At 55.0% G+C, this 27,071-nt stretch overlaps 2 long non-coding RNA genes across 6 annotated transcripts; both read right to left on the reverse strand.

Annotated features, from left to right (window-relative positions):
• Window positions 1-270: 270 nt before the first annotated feature.
• On the reverse strand, window positions 271-22,017 carry LOC144292539 (uncharacterized). Of its 5 annotated transcripts, XR_013359908.1 has the most exons (4): window positions 21,817-22,017; window positions 6,987-7,119; window positions 6,527-6,837; window positions 4,327-5,159 (listed from the first exon to the last, which is right to left on the reverse strand). It is a non-coding gene; the product is annotated as an uncharacterized LOC144292539 (long non-coding RNA). The 5 variants fall into 5 exon arrangements; XR_013359910.1 differs by lacking the exons at window positions 4,327-5,159; window positions 6,527-6,837 and adding an exon at window positions 271-1,431 and having other exon boundaries at window positions 21,817-22,008; XR_013359911.1 differs by lacking the exons at window positions 4,327-5,159; window positions 6,527-6,837 and adding an exon at window positions 2,134-2,356 and having other exon boundaries at window positions 21,817-22,008.
• Window positions 22,018-24,233: 2,216 nt separating this feature from the next.
• LOC144292540 (uncharacterized) lies at window positions 24,234-25,243 on the reverse strand. Its single transcript, XR_013359913.1, has 2 exons — window positions 24,740-25,243; window positions 24,234-24,488 (listed from the first exon to the last, which is right to left on the reverse strand). It is a non-coding gene; the product is annotated as an uncharacterized LOC144292540 (long non-coding RNA).
• Between the last annotated feature and the right edge of the window lie 1,828 nt (window positions 25,244-27,071).

A 27,071-nucleotide genomic window follows, 5' to 3' on the forward strand; every position in this document is an offset into this window, starting at 1 on the left:
ATGCTGGAATTCTCCATCTCGTCCTTGGTCAGGCTCGCTGGGCTTTGGGGACTTTTCTGAGAGTAGGGGATAACTCCAAAACATTCTCAGACTCATCAGTTAGATTCCCTAATTCCTTTGCCTGTTTTTAAGTTTTAAGGAAATCTCCCTGGGTACTTAATGCTTTTTACATCTAGTGAATTCAATAAGTGTAGGTGGTGAACCTCAAATTCTCTTAAATACTCTACCGCTGAGCCCAAGCTTAGAAAGATTTCAGCTTAAACTCACGCATTGAAGTTAATTAGGCAATTATATTTTAAATTGGAATGATTAGGCTCTCACTTTAATGGGCCAAATGATCTTGGCGTTGCAAGTAAGCATTTGAGAGAAAATAAAATATCACAGTTTTGATCGCCTTAAGTTGCTCTACATGTAACCCCAAATCGTCCTGGAGTTCGAAGATAGGCACCCATTAAGAAAAACCATTATTCCAGTGAATTGGGGCTGCCTAGCCCCCCCAGGAGGCAGTTACAGGCCGGCTGGTTGAGGTTGATGAGGGTAGGGAATTTCTCCTGGGATGTTACTGGGTTCTTGGTGGCTCCGAGGGCTTCCCTGAACCCTGTTTCCAGGTTCTCTGTCATGGGCTTAAAAAAAAAAAAAAAAAAAACCAGCCCGCAAGGGCTTGTCTCCGCAGCTCCTAGCCCAATCTCTGCACTCTGCTAATACATACACTCCTTAATTCATCTGGCTGTGCTTACACAAGGTTGATTGCCTGCTTACATTCGCATGTTTCTCTTCTGACCCTATGTACACATATTTATCCCTCAAGTCAGGAGTCTTGAAGTGGATGGAATCTTCCTTCTTTTGCACTCTTAGGATATAACAACTCTGGAGACATTCTACATAAAACGCGGTCGGGCTGGATTTTCTCTCCTGCTGGGTCAGGGTTAGATCACTTTGGAGGAGGGCAGGGAGACCTCCGGGAGACCACGGGAAGGAGAAAAGGGAGGGAAGAGGGAAGACAGGGGAAGAATTTTAAGTCTCCAGGCTCAGACCACTTTGCTCGCCCTCACGTGGCTTCTTCTTCTCCTGTCTCTGCTGAGGCCAGCTCCACCTGCTTGTGCCCTGCTCATGCCCTGCTCCACCCTTGCTCCTTGGGGGAGCCCTCCCTGCTGAACCCAGTCCCCCCACCCCCACCAACAGGCTCACTGGACGTGGCCGTGCACCTGGGTCCTGGTGTGTGCAAGGTGGCTCCACAGGCCTCAGCGGGCTGCTCCTTCCATGAGAACCTATAGGCGCACCGCGCTGAAGACATCCAGGCAGGCTCTCCCTGGACGCCTCATCTCTCGCCTCGCCACGGCAGCTTCTATTTTGACCACACACTCACATGGATCCTTCTCGTTACTCACTCCTACGGTTTCCGGCACAACTGGTCCAGGCCGGGAGACAGCTCTGTTGAAGAAAACAGATCCGATAGCCCCCTGGCTTTCACCCGAAGCAGAGCAACATGTTGGTTGAGGGCTTAGTCCGTGCTACGTGTTACACACGCATTGGTTCATTTCATCTTTACCAGAGTCCCATGATGTTGGTTCATTAGCACAGAGAGGTTAAGTGACTTGTCCCAGGTCACACAGCCAATGAATAGCAACCAGATTTGGCACACAGGTCTCTAATTTCAGACCCTGTACATGTAGCTCCTAAACTACAGGCAGCACAGTCAGGGGCGGGAGCAGGCTTAGCCCAAGACCAAGCTGCCTGGGGGAGAGGCTCGGCTAGACACCAGGCCACGTGGAGGGCTCCGGTTGTCTCTAGGGTGCAAGTACGGCACGAGAGGAAGGTAAGAAGAGTCAGCTGCAGACGTTCCAGGGGGGGATCAGAGGGATGAGCAGGGTCTCCTGGAAGCGGGGAGGGCTGACTGACGGCCTGTTGGGCGCTGTGCTGGACCCCTCATCCTGGAATCCCTCAGACCCCAGGCTTCATGCTCTTTCAAAGAAGCGAAACTCTTTCCACTTTTGTACTTGTTGAAACTCCCCAAAAGCAGGTATTGCAACTAATAATTACTATACAGGCCCCCGCCCTGTCCTAGAGTCCCTATCCAGGCACCCCTGCCCCAGCCAGGACCGTCTCCCCTGATCCTCTCTGCAATGATGCTGAAGACCAGCCCACTCCAGAGTGGGGACATGGGTGTGTCAGTGATGGAGCCGGCTTCCCATGGAAGTCTGTGACCGCCAAATCCCTGGGTTTCTAACCATTACCCTATACATGCCTGTTGGGTCAACATCAGACCTGCAGCTGAGAGTTGACTCAGGTGATCAAGAAGCCACATCCCTTACTTGGTGTCAGGCAAACTTGGTTTAAGTCTGCCATTTGCCAGGGCCTATATATGGGGGAGAAGATGGGAGTGGGGAAAACAGAGACTCAGAGAGGGTAAGAGACTTACCCAAGGCCACACAGCAAGACCACGGTGGCCCCAGGACTAGAACTCAAGCCCTGTTTGCCCAGGCTTCTTTCCTGCCCCTCCAGCCTAGTGCACCCCCCTATACCTCTGAGACAGCGCCCACCCCCCACCCCCAGTGCGGGCCAGCCGAACAAGCGCGTGCAGCCTGGATTTAGATGAGTGTGTTTCGCTTTGCCTGGCAGGCTGCTCAGTGATTGTTCTAAACCCGCGTGTGGGCTTCTCCACTCCCCCAGTCTTCTATTTCTTTCTACGCCCCCAAACAGTCTCCCCATCCCCCACCCTCCCCCCTCCAGCACCAGCACTGCAAGCCGCACTCAGCAGGTGTTAAGGAACGTTTGCTGCGTGAGTAAGGCATCGGACCATCTGCAGGGGCCAGAGTGGGTGTCAGACTCCTCCGCCCCCACCCCAGCGCCTGCTCCAGGGCCCAGTATGGGTGTCCCTCTGCAGGTGAGCCTGCTGGCACCCAAGCTGCCACGGGGGATGGAGGGAAAAACCAGGACTTCTGAGAGAAAGGGGCTTGGGAGGCGCTCGCTGTGCCTAGAAAGTCGGAGGCACGCTCTAGGCCAGGAAGGCCCGCACCCCTGGCCCGCAGCAGGGCTCCTGGGTGCCTTCCCTGTCTCCTGCCTGCGAGCCCCAGAGAACGGGAGCCCAGACGCCTCCCCAGTGGGCAGCCTCCGAAGGCACGGCGCCCAAGGGAAGGGATTGACACACAGCGAACATGGCCCCATTTTGAATTTAGAAATTGCGGGGACGTGTGAGCAGTGTAGGCAGCTGGGAGAGGAGAAGGCTCGGGCTCAGGCTTGCTCATCGGGCCAAACCGACTCCCTGGCATCTTTCGGGAAGTGGGGCGACGAGGCGCAAACAGTACTAGGATTCCTGATACTCGGGGCTTCCCCAACTCTGTTGCCCCTTGCCCCCGAGCTTCTCCAACTGGAATGTGCAGGATACACTGGGGACCCTGCAGGCTCCCAGGCCCCCAGAGCCCCAGATTCCCCTGCAGGAGGCCTGGTGCAAGGTGGAGGGAACTGGCCTGTGTCAGGAGCCCGCCGCACCCCCAGCCACAGGTGATTCCGGTGCAGGTGGTCTTTGAACCACACCTGGGGTCTTGTCCCCAAGGGCTGGAAGCACCAGGACCTACCTGGAAGAGGTTCTGGCTGCAAAGCTGGCCCCAGGGAATCTGGCCCCAGGGCGGCTCTGACAGCTCATGCAGGCTGCCCGTGAGCCAGAGTTGGTCCCCCCTCCCCAGAGCCCAGAGCTGGTCCCTGAGGGGCCACACCATCTGCCCCAGAAGCCCCAGACCCCTGCCTGGAGCTGGAGCTCCTGAGGAGGGACAGCAGTAAGGGCCCCGGGGAGCATGGGGAGTAGCCCCGCAGCAGAGGGGACGCACTGGGCCCCAGGAGAGGGGAGACTGTGCCGGAGAGGACGGGGTGCTGGCCGTCCCCCATCCCCAGGGCTAACTCTCCTGGGCCAGCCCTGGGGGTGAGGTCACAGAGCCGCAGAGCTGGGAGGGCCAGGAGATCAGCGAGCCCCCTCCAGCCCCCAGCCCTCCCCGCCCCCCCGCAGACCCCAACCAGACCTCGCACACCCCACCCACAGTAGGGAGAGCCGGTTAAACTGGACAAAGCAACAATCCACAGGCAGTGGTTGGAGGCACGAGCACTGTATGGAGGCACCCTGGGGTGGGGGTCAGGGTGAGGGGGCCGTGCCTGGTACTAGCTCGCGGAACCCCCACACCAGCACCCTGATAAGTGAGTGCTCATGATATCCCCATGGCGGAGAAAGTTTAGGGACATTGTACCAGGATTCAGTTAGTGTGGGGCACAGCTGGGATTTGTGTTTGTTTGTTTGTTTGTTTGTTTTTTAAAGACTTTATTTATTTATTCATGAGAGACACACAGAGAGAGTCAGAGACACAGGTGGAGGGAGAAGTGGGCTCCACGCAGGGAGCCTGATGTGGGACTCGATCCTAGGACCCTGGGACCATGACTTGAGCCGAAGGCAGATGCTCAGCTGCTAAGCCACCCAGGTGCCCCCGGAGCTGGGATTTGAACCTGCGTAGTCTGGCTCTAGGCCTGCACCCTCACCCATCACACTGCACCCTCAAACATAACAACACAAAACCTCCCCAGGAGCCAACGGCCAGTGTCTGCGCCCAGGCACAGCGGACAGGGTTGAGAGAGCGCCACACATCTCTGTCTTGGCCTCCATGGTTCGGGTCTATGGTTCTATCACCTGCACACCCGCTAGCACGGAGGAGAGGGGAACAGAGCAAGGCCACACAGCAGGTCACAGAAGACTGAAGCCCAGAGTGGCCACGAGGTGCTCCCATTCGAATTCACCGTTTCATGCCTCCCTGAACTGGCCCATATTTGGGTCCGAAGCCAAAGGGTGCCACTTACTATTGTCTGAAAACTACCCGCCTATTCCCACCTCTGGGCCTTGGAACGTGCTCATCTCTCCCTCAGAAACATCTTTCCTTCAGAGTGCAGCTCAAGTGTCACCTTCTCCATGAAGCCCTTCGAGATTCTCCTCCAACCACGCAGAACCTGCCCTTCCTCTGCGGCAGAATCCTGAATCAAATCCCGGCCCCCCTCTCCCTGCAGGTGCCGCACGGATCCAACTGCATCACAGGTGCTCAGTGAGACAGAGGCACGAGTGGAAGTGAAAGCCTTCAGGATTCTGGTTCATTTACCATCACATTTATTCTATCAAGCTTTTTCTCCTGAAATTAAAAAAAAAAAAAAAAGTGAGGGCAGCCAGGGTGGCTAATATCTCTAAAAAAAAAAAAAAAAAAAAAAAAAGGATTGTAGGCCTGCCTACGAATAAGGATTTAAAATCATATCAGCCACAGAAGCCTGATCTTTTCTCTCCCCAAGTCTGGTCTGTGGACCAGCTGCCTTCGTCCACCACACTGGGCTTCTGGTCCAACTCAGGCTGTCGAATTTGCAAGAATGTCCAGCCTGACAGACCTGCCTGAGCCCACCGCCACCCTGGGCCCTGTTGGGGAGGTCGGGGCAAGGGGAGACCAGGACAAATGGTCCTCTGCCTTCCAGGAACCGCCAGGCTAACAGCCAGGCCGGACACGCACAAACACGCCCACAAGCGCGCCCACCGCTCCAGAGATGGGCTCGTGGCCCAAGGCCCGCCGAGGAGAGGAAGTGCCAGGAGCCTTCTCCACTTGCACAGCCCAGGGTTCTCCTTCCTTTCCTTGGTTAGCACAGCCTTCCTCTCTGCAGGGCCTGCTAGGAGGGTGGGTGGTGGGAGTGAGGCAGGTGACAGCAAAGGTGGGGGTTTCAGCACGGTGGCGGGGCGGGGGGACTGGGCGTAGGAAGGGACAGGGAGCCCTACACCGAGCCCACAGCAGCCCCAGCGTGTCCGGCTGCCCAGGAAAGCCATCCCAGGCCCGACGATTGTCCTGGGATGGCACCTCCTCTGGGAAACTGCTCGGACCTCCCAACTGCATTAAGGGGTCCCTCTGTCATGGTGCTGATGGCGCACTCCTGTGACTGTTTGTTGTCTGTCTTCCCCCCGGAGAACGGGCATTCCCGGGAGGAGGACGCTTGTCAGATCCTGAGCAACCAGCACGGAGCCCAGCAGAGTTAGCAGCTGCACAGCCGCGAGTGAGGAACGAATGAATGAATGAATGAATGGAGTCGACGCTGGGGATGGGACTTGCAGGGCCTGCGTGCGAACAGGTCTCCGCTGGGAACACCTGTGCCTTCTTGCTCTTTGCACTTGGCATTTGACAATCACAAGTTCTGTATTTTCTTCTCCCTCCTACTTCGTCTTCTAAACCCTGATGCAACACTACACCTACACACACTCACACATATAGGCACACACCTCCACACAAAGCAGAGACACATGTACAGTTCTATACACACAGACTTACCCACAAACTCTAGACGAATGACACGTACACACCATAGTACAACGGTGCCCGTACACTGCACAGGGTAACGCGCTCGCACTCGCAGGCAAAGCACGGCTTCGGTCTCGCCTACTTGCACACCCAGCCCCACACCTGACACCCACGTACGCAAATGCAGACACATATTCCCGGACAAGCAGGCAGATAGATATACCCACCCCCTTCAGGGCACACTCTGCACCATGTGTTCGTTCGTGTGCTTTTCCATCTAGGGATTTGTTTCTCTGTCTGTCCCCTAGATCTTGCTCCACAACAATCAAAGCGCTTTCCTATGTTCGCCGACCTGCCAACCCTCGTTGAAGACTTTCTCCAGGGATCCCTGGGTGGCGCAGCGGTTTGGCGCCTGCCTTTGGCCCAGGGCGCGATCCTGGAGACCCGGGATCGAATCCCACGTCGGGCTCCCGGTGCATGGAGCCTGCTTCTCCCTCTGCCTGTGTCTCTGCCTCTCTCTCTCTCTCTTTCTGTGTGACTATCATAAATAAATTAATTAATTAATTAATTAAAAAAAAAAAAAGACTTTCTCTGCATCAGACCATGCAGGAGAAGATAAACAGGGCTCAGCCCTGCCCTCAGGAGCCTCCCAGTCTAGTGGAGGAAACAGACACAGGAAACACCAACCGTAAGGCCTGTGTGACCATCTGATTCGAGAACTATTCCGTGAGTAGCTGCCGGATGCTGGGCCTGTGCTGGGCTTTGGGAACACAGAGGTCAAGTAAGGTGCAGTGTCCCTGGCCTCGAGGAAGCTCCAGACCTGAGGGAAGGGGAGAGAGACAGGAGATGTACTATCTTCCTATAACGTCGGAGAGGAGAGCCGTGACAGCCCAGAGCAGGGAGTGATAGGTCTGGCGGGAGCGAATCAGGGAGGGCTTCACAGAGAAGGTGGTATCGGGTTTTGTAGGATGCAGAGCAGTTCACTGTTGAGGACTTGAGCCTGGAACGGGGTCGGCACTGGATGCAGAATAAAGGCAGAAACGTCAGAGCCAGAGCCGTGGAGCAACGGTTCTGTGGGTCTGGATTCGGGGTGGGCGGTGGGGTGAGCACAGGGGAGAGGTCCCAGCTCCAGGCGAGGCTTGCGAGGATAAACAGGGGCAGAGAACAGCCTCTCCAGTGAGGTGGAGGAAGCAGGCTCGGGGAGGCAGACGAGGCTGCCTCTGACCTCCACTGGGCTCTCTGCTGTCCTGAGGCCGCAAACCCCACAGCCGGCCCGTTCCCTCCAAATGAGACAAAGCTGCTCGCTGCTCCCCGAAGACATTAACAGCTCAGAGCTGGTGGGAGGCATTATTATCGGTTGTGATGATTATTCTCTGAAGTCCGGCTTGGAAGATAATCAGCAGCTCAGCAGGCCCCGGGGCTGGGGTGATTTGGGCCTTGGAGGAGGAGGGGCCTCCAGCCCTGGCCCAGCCCCCAGCCCCCCACCCTCCGCCCACCCAGCAGCTGGTCGGCGGCAGGTCTTGGTCAGGGGTGGGAGTGGGGGTCCGTGAGCCGGAGCAGGTCCCTCTGGGGTCGCCTCATTGTCCCCCTGCTGGCTCTTACCGGGAGGGTGTCCGCCAGCCACCCTCTCCTCCCGCCCTCCTCCCCGCTCCCCCAGCCAATTAGTCTCCGCCAGGCAATTAGCGGTTCCTGCTCCTCCTGAGTTTCTACTTCCCTCAGCGACGGCTCTGCTGCTGGAAGGGGCTGAGTCATTTTCCTGAAAGGAATGTCGCCTGAGGAAGTGGCCCCGGCTCCCCCTCTCCAGCTCCCACCCCCAGCTGTGCGGCCTCAGGCCAGCTACTTCACCTCTCTGAGACTCAGTTTCCTCACCTGTAAACCAAGGTGTTAACCGAGCTGGATAATGACAAGGGGCCCCCACTTGGACGAGCCTCTTGGCCACTCGGGGCCTCAGTCTCCCCCTTGTGAAATGTGAGGTCAGAGGGGTGAGGTCAGAGCCCAGCGACGACAGAGGGACCAATCTGGCCAGCCATTTCTTTTGACCAACATCTTATTTTCAAAAAAATTGCACCTGGGCAGTCTCTCCTTCTCTGTCCTGCCCTCCGCTCCCATGCAGTGTATTCAATAAACGTTTAAAAACATATTGCCGTTTGAAGTTGTGCTCCCCAGTTTGCCCAGGTCCCCTCATTTTCTACTGTCTCACTCCACCTACCTCCCCGTGACCCCTGAGTTTGTGACCCCCCTGGACGAGCTGGTCTCAGAGTTTCCAAAGACCTCTTCTCTGGGGCTCTGTGGCTGTGGGCTCTGGGGTGGGCGAGCGAGGGGCACCTGGGTGCCCCAGAGGCCACATGGCCCAGTGCTGGATTACTCACCCGTGGGAACTCCCTTCCCCCATCCAGACCCAGACCCAGACCCTCCTCCTCTCCCTGAGACCTTTGCCTCCTCTTGGTGTCCCAGCCCCAGGGCCCCCTGCTCTTGCCTGGGCTTGTGTCAGCTGGTTTCTCAGAGAACGCTCACATTTGATCACGCTGTCCTTTTGCTGGACATGGCCACCAACAGGCTTCATTGCCCTGTTCCCCCACCCACGCCGCCCTCACCCTCCATTTTCTGAGTAGCTCTCCTCCCCACGTCCCTGCACCTTGCAGAGGCTGAGCCCTGGGGTTCCTTCCCTGCCCTCTCCACTCGGGGAAAGCCTGCAAGGCTCTCTCCTGAGTCGCCTACTCTGGGAAGCCGTCCCTGACTGCCCAGGTAGAGGTCAGGACGGTCTCTTCCAGACCCCCCTCGGCTAGGGCCAATGCCAGGATTTTTTGTTTTATTTTTTTTTTTAAGATTTTATTTATTTATTCATGAGAAACACAGAGAGAGGCGAGACACAGGCAGAGGGAGATGCAGGTTCCCGATGTGGGACTCGATCCCAGGACCCTGGGATCACGCCCTGCGCTGAAGGCAGATGCTCAACCTCTGAGCCACCCAGGCGTCCCCAATGCCAGGGTATAGTGGGGGTGGCTGTGTCGGCTTCTCCTCCTGTCAGTGTATTCAGTAGACATTGAACACCCTGACCCCCCTGATGCCGGCCCGGCCCCGAGCAGGAGGGCAGCAACGCTGCCTCCATGGCCTTGTATCTCCAGAGCCCTGGAAGGAGGCTGCGCACGGTTAGGAAGTGGTCAGTAAATGTTTCTGGATCAAGAACAAAGAGGTGAGGGCAGCCTTGCCCACTCCTGCCCCAACTCATTTAAAATGCAAGAGGAGAGAGAGCCAGACAGCCGAAGCCCCACACCTCGGAACAATGATTCCCTCCCAACCGCCTCCGTAAGACATTACTGTTGACAAAGCACTTTGACATCCTCGCCACCAGTCTCTGGCAGGTGGGGGAGTCTGTGATGTGTCTTCCCTGCCCTGCACTTGGGCCCAGAGAAGCTGATGCTTGCTGGGAATCGTAACCCCAAGCCCCCACCTCCCTGGAGACACCGTCCCCCTCTGCCGAGGGGTGGGGGGGGCTGCCTCTTTCTCCTGTCGCTCCAATGGGGATGTAAATCCTTCTATGCGCTTCTCTGCGTCCCTTTGTCTTTATGTGTTTCCCTCAATCTCCTGCCTTTCTGTCTTTTTTTCTCCGGGGGGGGGCCCACTCTTCTTTTGTGTGGCTGCTCCCCGCCTTTGTGTCTCTGTCCCTGTCTCTCTGCCTGTCTCCAGACCTTTTCCCTCCTCCTGAGCTGTCTCTGTCTGCCTTTCACTCCGTCATCAGCCTCACTTCTAGCTTTTACTCTCAGGTCCCATGGGTGGTGGGGGTGAGCAGCAGGACGAGGAGGGAAGAGACGTCTTCCCAGCAAGCGGAAAATGGGCCAATTAAAGCCACAAGGCTGCTCAGGCAGCTGAACAAGGAGGAAGCAGAAATAGCCCCAGGCGGGTCTAGCTGGAAAGATAGAGAAACTGGTTCAAAGGGCAAAATGGATGCAGAGTCCAAAGTCACCAGCGCTCCCTGGCCAGACCCCCAGGGGGTGGCACCTTCCCACCCAGACCCGGAGGGTTGGATTCTAGCCGCTGCCCAGTGAGGGGGCGAGTGTCCGGGCCTCACCCTCTACCCCTGTGGGACCTGGAGGCAGCCTCAGAGCCTGCCAGGCTTCCCAGGCCTCCCTGTAAGGGCACCTGTCCTCCCTCACAACATCAGGCTGGGCTCTGGGCTGGGCTCCCTGGTGGCAGCTGCCCCTCCTCACCCCAGGGCCTCCTCCAGCCTCTGGGGGTGCAGGGAGCTGGGAGAGGAGGGAGGGGGCGCCCCTCCCTACCAGTCTAAGGCCTTCTGTCTCCTGCCCTTGGAGCCCCAAGAGCCTGGGGCCTGCTCCACACCAGGGACTCCTGAGCCACGGAGGGAATGGCCACAGAACAGTGAGCGAGCCCCTCAGTTTGTTCCTAGGAGCTCAAGGTCCAATGGGGGAACCAGATAAACAGGCAACAACAGGTGTGGCCCAATGGGAGGGGGAAAGGGTCCCCAAGGAATCGATATCTGTCCCCAACCTGCAGAATCTGCGGAGGGGCCTGCACAGATTAGAGCAGTGGGAGCTGAAGGCTTTCTCAAGCAGAGGAAAGTGGAGGAGCCATGTAAGGAAATGAAAGCAGCCCCAGGAAGCTTAGGAGGAATGGAGGGAATAAAGATGTGTGTGTGTGTGTGTGTGTGTGTGTGTGTGTGTGTGTTGGCAGGGGTTGGGGGTGTTTGTAGTCCAAGCCAAGGAGCTTGGAATTTATGCTCGCGACACAAGGGAGCTATGGAGGGCTACAGGCAAGGGAGCAGCACCATGATATACTCCTTTATGGAGCTGCTGCTCCCTACAGGGGAAGAGAGGAGGACGGACAAGGCTGGAAGCAGGTGGAGCAGGCCAAGCGCTACCACAGACCATCAGGGAAGGAGCAATGGGCCCTAAAGCGGCAATGCAAGGCGGGGGGGGGGGGGGGGGGGGGGGGGGGGGGGGGCGGGGGGTGCGGAATACTTGTAAGATGAATCAGTTACTCACTGTGTTGTTTTTCAGCTGGCCAAAGAGGCAGGGGCCATGATCCGGCCCAAGCCCCAGGCTGAACCCTCTCCCTGCTCCCCCTCTTCTCCCTCTTCACACTGCCTTCCTCTGAGACTGCCAGATTCCCTTTGACCTGCCTGGATTTATCCCACCTCTGTGCCTTTGCTCCTTTCATTTCTTCCTTCTCACATATCTTAATCCTACGCATCCATCAAAAAGGTCCCATTCAATGTCCCCTCCTCCATGCAACCTCCCTGCTGGTGCTCAGGAAACATTATCTGGGACACTCTTAGGACACAGGCCACTTGTGCCTTTTGTACCACTTTTTGTACCTACTCTAGGGTCCCCTATAAATTCAGCGCATCTTTAAAAGGGCTAAAATCTGGGTCTGATTCAACAGTCCTCAGGATAAGGCCTGAACCGGAAAGAGGTCTCCACGAAGGCTTGGGGAAGGAAGGAAGGAAGGAAGGAAGGAAGGAAGGAAGGAAGGAAGGAAGGAAGGAAGGAAGGAAGGAAGGAAGGAAGGAAGGAAGGAAGGAAGGAAGGAAGGAAGGAAGGAAAGGAGGGAGGGAAGGGATGGAGGGAAGGAGGGGGAGAGGAGCAGAGAGGGAGGGAAGGAGGGGCTGGGGGAGGGAGGAGGAGGGGGAGAGAGAGGCGAGTGAGTCTACATTTATGGGCTCCCTGTGCACGTGTGAGCCTTGAATCCCTTTAACTGGATAATCCATTTCTCCGGTATTCCCTGCCTAGGTGCACCTGCAATGTTCCAATTTTCTGAGTCTGGTCCACATTCTGGCATTAACATCAGAGATCCTGGCTTTCTTCTTTCCCTAAGACTTACATAACTTTAACCTACTGCTTCTGCCTAGCCATAGAAATATATGGAGGGAGGGATGGAGGGAGAGGGGTAGATAATTGAGTGGATGGATGAAGTGAATGACCAAATTAAAAACTAAGAGAAGGGCAGCTCCGGTGGCACAGCTGTTTAGTGCCTCCTGCAGCCCAGGGTGTGATCCTGGAGACCCGGGATCGAGTCCCACATTGGGCTCCCTGTGTGGAGCCTGCTTCTCCCTCTGCCTGTGTCTCTGCCTCTCTCTCTCTGTGTGTCTCTATGAATAAATAAATAAAATCTTAAAAAAAAAAAAACTAAGAGAAAATCATCCAAGAACTATGAATGATAAATTGTAAGAGATGTGAAACCAGCATTTGGTGGTGGCTGTCAGTCAAATTCTGGCCATGCATTCATTCATTCATTCACCTGGCCCCAACTGAGCATCTGCCATGTGTCAAGCATCATAGTCGATCCTGGGGATCCAGCAGTAAGCAGAATTCATGGTGCCTGCCCCCACAGAACTTAGAATCTAGTGAAGGAGACAGAGAAGAAACTGAGGAATTGCCAAGATGATAGAGCAGGACAAGCATTATGGTAGAGAACATGTGGGACCATGTGGGAAGCTGTCTGAGCAAAGAGGAGCAGTGTGCATCACACACTCATTCAGGAGTGTCAGGGAAGGCTTCCTGGAAGAAGTGACCTCTAAGCTGTGCAAGGAAAGACTGATGAGCAGCGAGTCGGGAGGGTAAGCAAGTGGGGCAGAGGGAACAGCATGTGCAAAGGGCCAGGAGGCTGATAGAGCACAGGGCAGATTTTGTTTAGGAAACTAGGAAAATTCGATCAATAGGAGCATAGAGTTCTGGGGTCAGCAGATGAGCAAAGAAGGGTAATGGAAGCCAGAATTTATTTATTTATTTTTTTAAAATATTTTATTTATTCATGAAAGACACACAGAGAGAGAGGGGCAGAGACACAGGCAGAGGGAGAAGCAGGCTCCATGCAGGGAGCCTGATGTGGGACTCGATCCCAGGTCTCCAGGATCACACCCCGGGCCAAAGGCAGGCACCAAACCGCTGAGCCACCCAGGGATCCCTGGAAGCCAGAATTTAGAGGGCTCATGGGCTCCCAAGAAGCTCAGGCTCTGTTCTAAGAGCACAGGGTTGGAGTGGAATCCCTGGAAAGGTTCAAGCAGGGAGAAAATCTAATCACAAATGCAGGAAGACTATTCATTCCACGGTGCCTTTCGAAATTCCTTCTGTTAAGGCAGAAAGATTATTTTCTTCTTCTGTTTTCCCATAAATAGTGTTGTTGCCAAATCTATAAATCATCGGGGAAATTAAAAAAGCAGGAAATCTTGTGCTGCTTTTCTTGGCAATGAGAAAAACCAAGGAAATGAAAAGAAAATTAACCTCACACTCCGAATTTTAAGTTCCTTCTTGACCAAGCTGACACTGTTCTATTTCAGTTTTACCATTTCAAACGGTTAAAAAAAGTTTAAAGTTTAAAAGCCCAAGAGGTGAAAAGTTCAGAAATCAAAACTAAGACCTGTTAAAAGTATACTGAGTGTGGCTATAGAAAAAGAACCAGAAAGCCAAAGCCGCTTCTTTCGGTTAAACGGTGTATTTTCTGGCTTGGATACGTTTCAGAGATCCAGTGTTCACCAGGGCGGGGATTAACCTATTTCTGGGAGTGAGGAGTTCACATGCTAAATACAGGACCGCTTCAAATAGTTTAGGTAAATGCATTTTTTTTTAAAGTACCTTTGGATTTTCTGATGTAGCAGCAAAAAAATAAGTACAAAAAACAGAGTTTGCTGTTTAAAGACAATAGACGCCTGCCCTGGGGAAACCCACCCCGAGGTAGCCAGCCTTCAGCACACCTCACTGATTCAGCAGGACAATGGGGTGACTAATAGGCAGGGGCATGGAGCGGTGGCGGGTCCCTTAGGCTGCAGAGGGTAGGGAAGGCTGCCCTCAAGAGGTGGCTTTCAGACCAGAGGAATGAGGTCGACCTTAGAAGCAACAAAAACAAGGGTGGTCCTAGATGGGAGGCCTATCAGGTGCCAAGCCCAGAGGCAAGAAAATACTTAAGGGAGATGAAAATAGCCGAGAAGGTTGGAATCCCCCACAAAGTCACTGGCTGGGTGGATGCCAGCTGCCTGTGTGCTCCTTGTCTCCTGTCTGTGTCCGGCCTCTTTTTTCCTAAAGTCGGGGTTGGGAGGGAAGAGGTGGTCCCAAGGCAGTTCAGGACCTGCCTCCTTGGTCCTCGGCCCACCTGTTCCCCAGGTCCTGTCCAGAATGTCCTCTGGCTGCTGACGCCCCGGGCCATCCCGGGGATGGAATGCTGTAGGCACATACATTTTTTTACAAATCCAGCCATATAAGGGCTTGAAGTCCCTAAATAAACACTCAAAGCTCCCCTCTTCTACTCAAAGGAGATGAAGCCAGGGCTTGGGGCAAAGATTCTGGGTGAGTGGGGAGGGTCTGGAAAGAGGGTGGTAGGGAAGGGGCAGTTTGTTTATAGCTTATCCAGGTCCCCTCCCTCCAGGGTCAAGATCCCAGGCCCCTCCCTCCAGGGTCACTCCCCCCAGGACCCAGCTCAGGGCCTGGAGCTGCCCTGTGGGTCTCAGCCCAACTGGTGCCAGGAATAGGTCCAGAGTCAATCCCTGGGCATTTAGCAAAGATCTGGCTTTGGTTTTCTGTTTTTATATTAACTTTTTATTTTATTTTATTTTATTTTTTAAAGATTTTATCCTATTTATTCATAGACACACACACAGAGAGAGAGAGAGAGAGGCAGAGACACAGGCAGAGGGAGAAGCAGGCATCATACAGAGAGCCTGACGTGGGACTCGATCCAGGGTCTCCAGGATCACGCCCTGGGCTGCAGGCGGCGCTAAACCGCTGCGCCACCGGGGCTGCCCTATATTAACTTTTTTAATTGTAAGTTTAAATTGTGAAACATATTTACATTAAAATAATGTATAAAACAGGGGCGCCTGGGAGGCTCAGTGGTTGAGCATCTGCCTTCGGCTCAGGTTGTGATCCCAGGGTCCTGGATCGAGTCCCGCATCGGGCTCTCCGCAGGGAGCCTGCTTCTCCCTCTGCCTGTGTCTCTGCCTCTCTCAAATAAATAAATAAAATCTTTTAAAAATTTATATAACAGGGACGCCTGGGTGGCTCAGTGGTTGAGCATCTGCCTTTGGTTCAGGTGGTGATCCTGGGGTATCCTGGATTGGGCTCCCCGTGGGGAGCCTGCTTCTCCCTTTTCCTGTGTCTCTGCCTCTCTCTGTGTCTCTCACAAATAAATAAATTTAAAAAATAAATAAAAAATTTATAAAACGGACATTGTAAAGAACAAAAGCTCTATTAAAAAAATACTTAAATTTAAGTTCTGATACTACCAGTCTAAGAAGCCACGTTGCCAGAGCTTTCCGAGCTCTGTACATGCTCCCCACCCCTCCCACCCAAGTTAGCCACCCGGCTGGATGCGGTGCTGAAGCCAGCCCACCCAAGACCCAGGAAGACGCTTGCAATAAGAATACGTGAGGTTTCTTAAGCTTGTAGCAACAAGGGAGCACACAGCCCAGGGAAACGCAGGGGTGCCTCGTGAGGGGGATCTGAATAAGCAGCCTGCAGGGTCTGGGCTTGTGCTGGAAGGACCCGAGGAGGGCTGGGGAAATGAGCCCAGGTCTGGCCCGAGTGCTGCCCAGAGATGACCTAGGAGGCTGGATGGTCACAGCAGGGCTGGCCTTGTCACTTCGAGGAGCTGCAGGTGTGCAGTAAGGCAGTGAGAGGAGGGAGCCTTATCACTCGGGGGGTGCGATGCGCCCGGTCACCGTCTAACTCCGAGCATGAGCTGGGTGGATGGTGTTTTGGAAACACCATCTCTTCATCAGTAACAGAATGTCATTACCCTGCACTGTCTCTCACTCTCTGTGCCCGCCCAGGGGCTGTGACCCACAGGGGCTCAACACTGAGGGTCCCACCTGCCTTGTTCCGGCTCTCGGCCTTTGCTGGGTGGCTTCTAACAACCCTGCCGCTGAGCCTCAGTTACCCCACCTATAAATGGGAATAATAGTCACCAGCCTCAGTCATCTGCAGGGAGGTCAGTAAATTCAAGTGTTGCCCAAGTGGCTAGTATGTAGTGGGAGCTCAGTGAACAGAGATGGGGGGGAGGGCTGGAGAGGTCAGCGGGGTGACCTCCCACCCAAGCTGCTTCTGGATGCACTCTGTCCCAGTCTCTCCCAGCAGCCGGGGAGCCCCCAGAGAGTGGGGCATCCGGCAGTGAAGGGTAGGCAGCCAAGAGGGTGGATAGGGGAGGAGTTCTGACAGGAAAGAAGGATAAAAGGAGGGAAGAAATGAAATGCAGGAAGGAAGGAAAAAATGAAGGGGGGAGGGGAAGACAGAAAGACTCTGGGGAACAGAAAGAAGCAAATGACAGAGAGAGAACAGGGAAGCGGGGGCAGGAGGCTTGGGGGAGAAGTAGAGGCAGGGAGGCTGAGAGGGAGGACAGAAGGAAAGGGTCTCCCAGTGAGGACCACAGGCCAACCCTGCTCCCCATCCCCCTGCAGGCCTAGGGGGCGGGGGGGGGGGGAATGCTTGGGGTGGGGGCAGGGCAGGCTGGCTTGCCACCTGCTGCCACAGTGGGATCCCACCAACCTGCCACTCCGTCCACTGGGAACAATGGGGAGCTGTCAGGAGCTGTGTCACCAGCTGCCTCCTCCACAGGAGGGGACAGCAATGTCTCCCTGCCCTGGGCCCCTGGGCCAGCTGCCAGCCCAGTGAAAGCCATGGGGGGGCCCAACAGCTGGGGCTCCCTCTGCCATGGCTCCTCCCCTGCTGACCCTCCCCTTCCCCTACTTCCTCCAGGCCACCGTCCACAGAGGTTCCCCTATATCTGGCTGCTATGTGCTCATCATGGTGGGGGCTGCCTGGGGCAAAGTGCAGTGCGGAGAACACCAGGGTGTCAGGACACGTGGATTCCAGTCTCACCTGTGGCACTGTCGCAGAGCTGGCCCGCTGGCCTCACTATCTATTCTCCCCTTCTTCCTGATGAGTGGCAGCCCGAACTCGGGGCTGGGCACATAGCTGTCCCGTGGAAAGACTACATTTCCTGCCTCCTTTGCAGGTAGGTGTGGGCACATGACCGAGTTCTAGCCAATGCAATATAATCACAACACCGAGGACATGTCTTTTTGGGGCAGGGTATGTTCTTTTTCAACTCTTGTGTTTCTCTGGAATGCAGACATGATCACCGCACCTGGGGCAGCCACCTTGGGTCATGAGGTGGAAGTTACGGTTGAAAATGGTAAAGCAAATTAGGAGCACCCTAGGTCCCTGATGATCGTGGAGCTGCTGTACCAGCCTAGAGTGCCTACCTCTCTGTTTACTGGAGAGAGAAATGAGCTTTTTAAGCTACCGATTTGGGGGTTTTCTTGTCACTTGTAGAGGTATATAATCCTAACTGGTAGCATCTGTAACTTATAGTATGACCTTAGGCAAATCATTTTCTGCCTCTGGGCTTCAGTTGATCCCCTGGAGCAATGAAAGTTTCCAACTTGTAAACTATCTCCAAGGACCTTTCTTGTTCTGAATTTTAAGGTCAGCACCTAGGGCAGAGGTTCATTACTAAGATTATAGGCCCCCACCCCAACCTCCAGGGTGAACTGATTTTACAACCTAACAACAGGCTCTGAAAAGTAGAAGTTTCCAAGAACTGAAGGACCGTCAAGACTGGGAGAAGGTAAATATATGTACGTGTCTCACCGGGGCCCAGGAGGTCTTACCTGTTCGGGTCCCTGCCCACCTATCCCACCTCTTGCTGCCTACACGTGTCATACTGGCCTCCTTTTCAGGGCACCAAATTGGTACCCACCTCAGGACCTTTGCACTGGCTGTTCCCTCTGCCTAGAATGCTCTCCCCTCCAGATCCTCATTGAGGCCTCTGCTCATTGTTATCTCCTCAGAAGGGCCCACCCCAACTCTCTTATCTAAATAGGAGGTATCACCTTCCACTCCCTATCAAAATAAAGCTCAATGTTCTTTTCTGGCACTTACCGATAGCTACCATTTTCTTGATTATTTACTTCTTTTCTTCTGATTTCTCTGGTAAAACGTCAAGTCCATGAGAGCAGGCACCTAGCATGTTGACTGACAGGTCACCAGGACTCAGAATAGCACCCCATACATAGTAAGTGCTCAATAAATACTTGATGAATAAATATCGGTGAGGTTGGAAGGACAAGAAATGACAAGCAAATTAACTGACATTTATTGAGTGCCTACTATGTGCCAGCCACCGTGCAGGATGCTTTACGTGGGTCCTCACATTCATGCCTTCTTGACACTCTTAGGTGTTTCCCATCTGGAAGTGAGGTTCTTAGATCACAGGTGACTCAAACTGTGATCCCCGAGCTCTAAATTGTGAGACTGGATTTGACTCCTGGATGGAGTCCAGTGGGTTTTCATTATCCTGGTCAGGCCTGGCCACATGGAGATAAGAGGTATCCTCAGATGTCCTTAATGCCTCCTGTTCAGCCCATCCTTTCACCACACTTGCTAAGCAGCAGCCTGTTGCCTTCCAGGCAGCCACTTCACTGGCTTTGCTTTTCATCGTCTTTCCCATTATCTTCTCAGGAGAATGTGCTTGAAGGCTGTGAAATCACAGAGGCGCTGGGTGGCGTGAGCAGAGAGGCTCCTTCCCACTCTGAAATGTGAGGATCCTTTCCTTCAGGAGAAGAAAGAAGATGTGTGATTTCCAAGCACATCCTCTGCCAGGCCTGCTTCAGGAACTCCACTCCTGCCTGCGTGCCTCACACCATCTTCACACCAACCGTGGCAGGGAGGCAGCTGTGTAGCCTCGCAATGGCGGTCTCATCCCTCTGGGCCTCTGTCTTCTCATCTGGAACGTGGGGACAATGGCAATGCCACCCTTGCAGGGCGGTTGGGAGGTCAATGGGTTGAAGGTGGGGCCAGGGGATTTGGTTTCCTTCAGCTTAAACCAAAGACATCTCCTTCAGCTAAATAGAAACACTCTGACCTCCATCCTGTGGGCGACCCCATATGTCTGCCTATAGCATCCTGGCATCATAACATATCAAAAGCTTGTGAATTTGAAGATTCCTGTCCATCCTGAGTTCTCTCCCTTCTTGACGATGTGACCTTAAACAAATCCCCCTCACCGGGCTAAGCCTCAGTTCCCTTGCACATCCACTGAAATTCTAAAATTTTGCTATCAAAGAAAAGTCACATTTCAGTCTCTTTTAATATGGGTCTCTGGGTGATGCATCCAAGTTTGGAGGTGCCTACAGCTGTGGGAGAGGATGGTGGGGAACATCATGACAGTTCTCCAAGGAATTTGGAAGGCAGGGGAAAGAGCCGCACGGGAAACATCACGTCATTGGCAAAGGTGCCAAGGAAATGTCAGAACAAAATGTGCTGGCTGAGATTTGGAGATGAACAATCCATTCCTGGCTGCCCTGAAGCAAATCCCAGCATCCATCTCAGGCAGAAGAATTAGTCACTTGTCAGTTCTCTTCAGCACCGCGGACAGCACCCCCAGAGTCACCTTTCAGGCCCCCCCACCAGGGCCCTGGTGTACCAGGCTCAGTGACTGGCACCGCTGCCAAAGGAAAGGACGGCCTTGCTTCCCTTATCCCCAAGAACTTACCATCTGGTTCAAGGGAGAAGAGTGACATGCAAGGGAAACTCACTCACACAGTGCTGGGTGTTCACTCGTGCTGTGGAAGGACCCTCCCAGCCAATGTGGGACTGGATTTCCATTCATGTGTTTGGCTGCTATTGAGCAGCCGCTGTGTGCCTGCTTCTGTACCAGACATCGTGGAGAAAAAATACAGATGAATGAAGACCGTGCCTGCCCTTGAAAAGCTTGCGGTTAGTGGAGGAGTCTAGAAACCAATAATTATGGGACAGATAAGCAAAATAGCTCCCCCTACTTGGGCGCTTACTATGTGCCAAGCATGGCATGAGGAGTTGCACACAAGATGATGTAAATGAGCTAGCTACTGCTTTTAGTTCTGTTTTACAGCAGGGAAAACCAAGTCAGGTGACTTGCCCAGGGTCACACGGTGATGGAAGAGCAGAGCTGGGACTTGACCGGGTGGTCAGACTCCAGAGTCTGTGACTGAAGCCACTACCGCAGTCCATGAGGCAATGGTGGGGAGGCATTTGGATAAACATAGAAGAGGCCAACGGAGAATGCCAGAGGAGAGGACACCTGGGCTGAATTTTCCCAGGTGAGGAAGTGGGGAAAGAGCAGAGAGAACAACTGGTGTGGAGCCAGAGGAACATAGCCCATTCCAGCACTTCCTTGTAGCTACAGCAAAGGGTATGAGGACAGAAGAGTGGTTAGAAGGGCTAGAGGGGTCCCCAAAGGTGAGCCCTTGAGAAATGTTGTACTAAGCCAGGGAGTTGGATTTCATTCTGAGAAAACAAAGGGTTTCAAGCCTTGAAGGAAGGTGTTCACGTTTGTCTTCTGGAAAGCGGGCAACAGTGAACTGAGGGGTGGACAGGACAGGGACCCTGGGTAGGTGGCATATCCAGCCAGGGGGCTTCTGAAGAACAGGTGAAGGAGGGGAGCTGGGGTGAGGCAATGGAGGGTGTGACCACAAGAGCCCTTGAGGAGGGCATGACCTTGTGGGTAGGACCAATGGCCCTGGCCACACACCTCCAGGGCTCATGCCAAGACCAAGAGAAAGGAAGCCACTGCCTGATTTAAAGCTTGTGCACTTTGCTCGTGGGCCCCTATTGCTCAAGACCTAGTTAATTTTAGTTTACAAATACCTCTGACAGCGTTGAGGGTCTGATTCCCAAATGCACAACAGATTAGAGGTGGGAAGTTTTACAGGATATAAAACTGTAAGTAAGAACTGATAAGAGGCAAGCTGATAGCAGTGAGAGATGCTGGCTGATGTTAAGATACCAAAACTTGAAAGGAAAAATAAAAAAGCAAAAAAGCATAACAGGGGTGCCTGGGTGGCTCAGTTAGTTAAGTGGCACACTCTTGATTTCAGCTCAGGTCATGATTTCAGAGTCCTGGGATCAAGCTATGTGATGGGCTCTGTGCTCAGCAGGGAGTCTGCTTGAGATTCACTCTCCCCCCCCCCTCTGCCTCTGCCCCTCTGCCCACCCCCTGCTCGTGCTCTCTCTCTAACTAATAGATAAATCAATCTTTAAGAAAATAAATGAAAGCGGGGAATCCCTGGGTGGCTCAGCGGTTTAGCGCCTGCCTTTGGCCCAGGGCGTGATCCCGGAGACCCGGGATCGAGTCCCGCGTCGGGTCCCTGCATGGAGCCTGCTTCTCCCTCTGCCTGTGTCTCTGCTTCTCTCTCCCTCTCTGTATGTCTCATGAATAAATAAATAAAATCTTTAAAAAAAAAAGAAAATAAATGAAAGCATAACAAAGTGGCATCCGTAGATTTCAGAAGCAGCAATACAACTTATATTAAAAGACACTCTGTTTAATAAAGTCGGGAATTAGGTCGTATTTTTTTAAAAATATTTTCATCCTAAGGCTAAAATAGAATTTGAAAGTTTGAGTAATTAAAAGAGCAAACCCTCAGCTCCACAGGTTGGCTAACTGCCCTTAGGATCCAGGGAACGGAAACCTTTTTGTGCCTTGCATTTTCAGGGCACCTTCCAGAACCCTGTCCTGACCCTCAGCTCACCTGATCCTCACAGCTACTCCACGAGGAAGACAGCAGAGGGGCCGTGCCCATGTCACAGGCGGAGAAGCTCACGCTCCTCTGTCCAGAGCTGCCCAAACCGTCCTTCATCCTCAGGGCCAGGCGTGGAGCGCAGGCGTCCGGACCTGCAGCTGGAGCGCCGCGGCCCCGCCCCCTCCCGGGCCAGGCCACACCCCCCGCAGGTGCGCAACACCTGCTCTGCTGCTGATTGGCTGCTGAGACGGCACTGAGCAACGGCCCGCCCCTTCTCGCGTCTACGTGTGGTGACATCATAGGCTTATTTGCATAGCCATCAGCCAATCGTCAGCGCCCCGACCCGGGCGGCCCGGCTGCCTGCTGCAGCGCAGGTCGTGCTCTGGGGCCTTGCCTGCGCTCTCCCACGGAGCGTGCACCGCTGCCTGAGGTCCCGACGGCTTTTAGTCCCCTTCCTCAGATTAAGGAACTTCCGCGGCTTGGCTTCCCCCGCCTGTTTGTGAGCGTGGTCTGGCCGCGACGTCCGCCGCCCCCCTGATCCGCAGGGTTGACTGGCCGTGAAGGGTGTCCCCTTCCCCCTCACCGCTCCCCGTGTGTCCCTCCCCCCGAAGCTGCGCTCGGTCGAAAAGGGGGACCGTACCTGAAAAGAGGAGGACCGTGCTTCCGTCAAGGGAATACAAGTAGCTGGGCTGCCCTGCTGGAGCCTCCAAGGAAGCTCTCGGGGCCCATTTGTAGGGGGACGTAGGGTGGTCACACTGCCAAGACTCCAGACACGGCCAGATGAGGCCCGCATGTAGCAGTCTGCCTTCTGGAAGGAAGGAGGGAAGGGAGGAGGGAGGGAGGAAGGGAGGGAGGGAGGGAGGAGGGAGGGAGGAAGGGAGGAAGGAAGGAAGGAAGGAAGGAAGGGAGGGAGGGAGGGGGGGAGGAAAGGAAGGAAGGAAGGGAGGGAGGGAGGGGGGGAGGAAAGGAAGGAAGGAAGGGAGGGAGGGAGGGGGGGAGGGAAGGAAGGAGAGAGGGAAGGAGCTTCGGAAGTCTAAGGATTTGGCCAAGGTCACTCAGATAAGTGGTAGAGAAGGAATTTGGATCCAAAAGTGTCTGACTCAAATACTAGGCTCTTAACAGCCCTGGTGTCTTCCAACAGGGGTACAAGGGAGCCCCAAGGACTTCAGCCTGAGGAGGCAGCTTCCCCGGACCCCTTCCCCCACTGCCCGCACAGAGGTGCAGACTCGCTAGCTAAGAGGAGCCCCTCCCCTTCCCGCCCACATCTTCAAGTGCATCTTTGTCAGAGGAGGGGCCTGGCGAGGAACTTCAGCCAGGGAAGGCAAGCGGTCAGGCCCTTAGACCCTGGTGGGGCCTTCTGGGGAGCCCTGAGCTGAGGGCTCAAGTGGGTGCTGGGCCTCGGTCTGGAGCACCAAGGTACCGTGTGACCTGGGCCGTGTGTGAATCAGGAGCTCTGAAGGCTCTTCCTGGCCCGCCGGCTGCGAGGCTGACTTTCGGGGGGCTGGAGAGGCGCGCTGGCTGGACACGGGTGAGGGAAGACGCCAGACCAGCCTCCCAGCCCTCCCCCTTGCCTGCATAAGGAGAAGCACCCCCGCTGGGAGAAGACCACCACCAGCCTCGGGCCCAGTCCCTCTCACTGAATCATCACACACGCGGGGACAGCTCTGCAGTCAGGGAAGCCTTCTGGTGGCGGGGGCGGGCAGGGGGCGGTGTTGGTGGCAATGAACTTCTCGAGCTGGCTGGCTGAATGGGCAGGCTGGACGGGAGAGTGTGCCGGGGAAGGGAGAGTAAATGCAGAGGCAGAGGTGGGACCAACTTTACCTCACTGGTAGAGAACACCACCCACTGCGACAGGGCAGGTGGATGACTCAGAGAGCCGGTGACGCAGGGTCCCTCTAGAACCTGGGTTTCTTTGCTCCCAGCCCTGCGTTCATCTCAGCCTGAGCCCCAGGCTGCATCTCCACCCTTTTGTCTGTCCGGGTGCCAATGGGTTGGAGCCGGGGTGGGGGTCCCCTCAGCCATCTCTGCTGGCCGGGGGTCAGCATCATCACCAGCAACTGACCCCTGCCTCGCCCAGACCTGCCCCCCAACCAGGCCTCAGCCTCCGTCTGGGTCCCTAGAGGCCGGCCTCAAGTCTCCACTCAGTCCTTTGGTTCCATCTGGTGGTAAATTTATCAAATGACAGTAGGTGGCCCTTAAGGAGAGGCTGTGGGGCCAAGTGATGGAGGAGAAGTTGGAGGCGGAGGGACAGGAGGAAAGTGAGAGGGGGGTGGAGGACGAAGAAGAAATCACTGCCTTCCAGCTTCCGGGGACCACTGTGGCCTTGGGTGAGAGACAGGCCACTCTGGGTCCTGCCCATCAGCAGCTGTGCACAGCCCCTCCCGGTGCCCCTACTCCTGTGTGAAATGAGCGGACATAACCCCAACTTTATAGGGTCACCTTTGCTTTCATTTGTTTATTTTTTAGTCATTGCTACACTCAGCACAGGACTCGAACTCACGACCTCGAGATCAAGAGTCGCCCGCTTCACCCCCTGAGCTGGCCAGGTGCCCCCGCGGGGTTACGTTTGGTGAGGTAGTGGCTGAAGGAGGGGGCCTTCAGGGTGCTGGCAGTGGTCTCCGTCGCGGTGCCGGCTACACAGGTGTAAATCGTCTCTGAGATGCACACTTCAGGCCTGTGCACTTTAAATGTTATAAACGTGTGTGTCAAATGTGAACAGGGGCACCTGGGTGGCTCAGTCAGTTAAACCTCTGCCTTTGGCTCAGGTCATGATCCCAGGGTCCTGGGATCGAGCCCCACATCAGGCTCCCTGCTCAGCGGGGAGGCTCTTTCTCCCTCTCCCACTGCCTCTCCCCCCACTTGTGCTCTCTGTCTCTCTAATTAAGAAATGAAATCTTAAAAAAATTAAAGCATGAACAATAATGCCACCGACCTTGCAGGGCTTTTGTGAGGACTCAGTGAGACCCCGTAACTCAGGGGCTTAGCTGGGAGCCTGGCACACGGTAAGGATGCCGTGAGGGTGACCACGATCACCGCCATCACCAAGCACTTTCAGAGACATCTTTGCTTCCAGCTTTACAATTCTGTAAATTGACCTACATTTCACAGCTGAGGAATTGAAGCTTGGTGAAACGTGCTCCAGATTGTCTGATTCTGTGTCCTAGACTCTTTCTCCTGGGCCTTGCCCTCAAGCCATCATGAGCCATCTGGGCAGCTCCAGGGGGCACCGCGCAGGGCAAAGCACCCGGTCCAGGTGTTGGCTGCGGGCTCCCAGGAGACCTGGATCATTTGGGTCACAAAGCACAAAAAGGGCGCCTCTCAAGCAGAGCGAGTGGGAAAGGGCCAGGCAGCCCATTGAGCAGAGGGTGACGAGGGCAGCATGGGAGTGTGGGCTGGGCGAGAAGCAGGGCAGATGGGGCTCTGCTGGGTGGCCAGAGACCAGTCGTTTCGCATGGGGGCATGGGTTTCCTCATCCGCACAATGGGGGTGAGGATAATGGGGGTGAGGATACATGCCCTTCCTGCTGCTTCGTGGATTGCCATGACAGCCAAGTGACATGGGGGTGAAGACACTCCTGCCCTCCCGCTGAGCTGGCAGGTGGGCAAGCGCCGGGGACACTGAGGTTTGAATGCTGCAGACCCTACCCCGCCCCCACCCTAGCCCTCAGCCCCGCCCCGGGGTGAGCTGTGGCATGAACACAGCCCAGGGAAGAAACGGGAACAGAGGTCCAGGAGTGTAGGGTCCTAGGGCCAGACCAGGGACCTGCTGCAGGTGAAATGGGAAGATGTGGCCAAAGACACCGGAGAGCGGGGCATCCTGGAACACACACAGCCCTTTGGTTGGCTCAGATCAGCACCCACAGCCGTGGCTGACCCCATGCCCCCCTCCCCCCAGCCATAGTGACCCTGGGGCTCCGTGGAGGAAACCGGTTCCCAGGGTAGGTCCCTCTAGGTGGCCCTGGTCCGCCATCTAGTGGCCACAGTGAGCATTGCCAGGGCAAGGTAGCGGTGTCTGGTCCCGCCTTCCCCCTCCCGCAGGGGAGCTCCAGCCTCTGCGCCAATCTCCCCTTGAAGCGGCGGGGAGGGGGGAAGGGGGGCTGGGGGCGGGGAGGTCCTCGCTGTCCCCAGAGGCCCTCGGCTCTGGTGGGCAGCGTCTCTGAGCTCCCTGCAAAGTGCCTGTTGCCAGGGTCCAGTGCTACCGAGTGAACTGAACAGAGGTGTCTCCTGGGGGCACGGTTGGGCATCTCTGAGACCTTGAGGTCAGGTTGGCTCAGGACAGAACATTCTAACAGAATTTCCTCTGGGCAGCCCAGATCTTACTCCACGAACTCACAGATGTACAAGAAATCACCCATTTCAAGTCTCCTTCCAAATTTTCTTCTGAGTTCCTCCTCTTCTTGGTCTTAACCCAGGAGTAAATGTTCCCCAGCTGGGATGACACAGAAGTTTCTGTAGCCCCTAGGATGGAGGAAGGGCCTCTGGAGGTCATGGAGGCCCAGGAGCACCTGGTCCATGGAGACAGGGGTCTCTGCCCAGGTTGGCAGCTCCAGCTGCGGCCCAGCCTCCCTTGGCATGCTGTGAAGCCATTCCCCCTTGGAGGCCTTGGCAGCACTTTGGGTGCCCCAATGTGCCAGGATTGCCTTCCAGCTACTCTCTAGTCCTGCAGCCTCTGACTCTTTATTTATTTTAGATTTTTTTTTTTAATTCGTGAAACACACAGAGTGAGAGGCAGAGACAGAGGCAGAGTGAGAAGCAGGCTCCCTGTAGGAAGCCCGACAAAGGACTCACTCCTGGGACTCCAGGATGATGCCCTGGGCCAAAGGCAGGCACTCAACTGCTGAGCCACCCAGGTGTCCCGCCTCTGACCCTTTAGCAGGCAGGGGCAACTTTGTCTATGTTGCTCTGTCACTATCCACTTGCTCCAGTTTGTATTGCTGTGTTTCTTAACCAAACCCAACCTGGGGATGCCTGGGTGGCCCAGTGGTTTAGCCCCTGCCTTCAGCCCAGGGTGTGATCCTGGAGTCCTGGGATCGAGTCCCACATCGGGCTCCCTGCATGGAGCCTGCTTCCCCCTCTGCCTGTGTCTCTGCCTCTGTGTGTCTCTCATGAATAAATAAAATCTTAAAAAAAAAAAAAAAACGGTTTGCATCAGACAGCCACTTAATTTACCCTCATGATTCTAGGGGTTAGAAATTCGGACAGGTCACAGCCTGTCTCCGCTCCCTAATGCCTGGGGCCTTGGCCGGGAGGGGCTGGGAGAGATCT

The sequence above is a fragment of the Canis aureus genome, chromosome 21 (assembly GCF_053574225.1).
Source record: "Canis aureus isolate CA01 chromosome 21, VMU_Caureus_v.1.0, whole genome shotgun sequence".
Classification (NCBI taxonomy): Eukaryota; Metazoa; Chordata; class Mammalia; order Carnivora; family Canidae; genus Canis; species Canis aureus.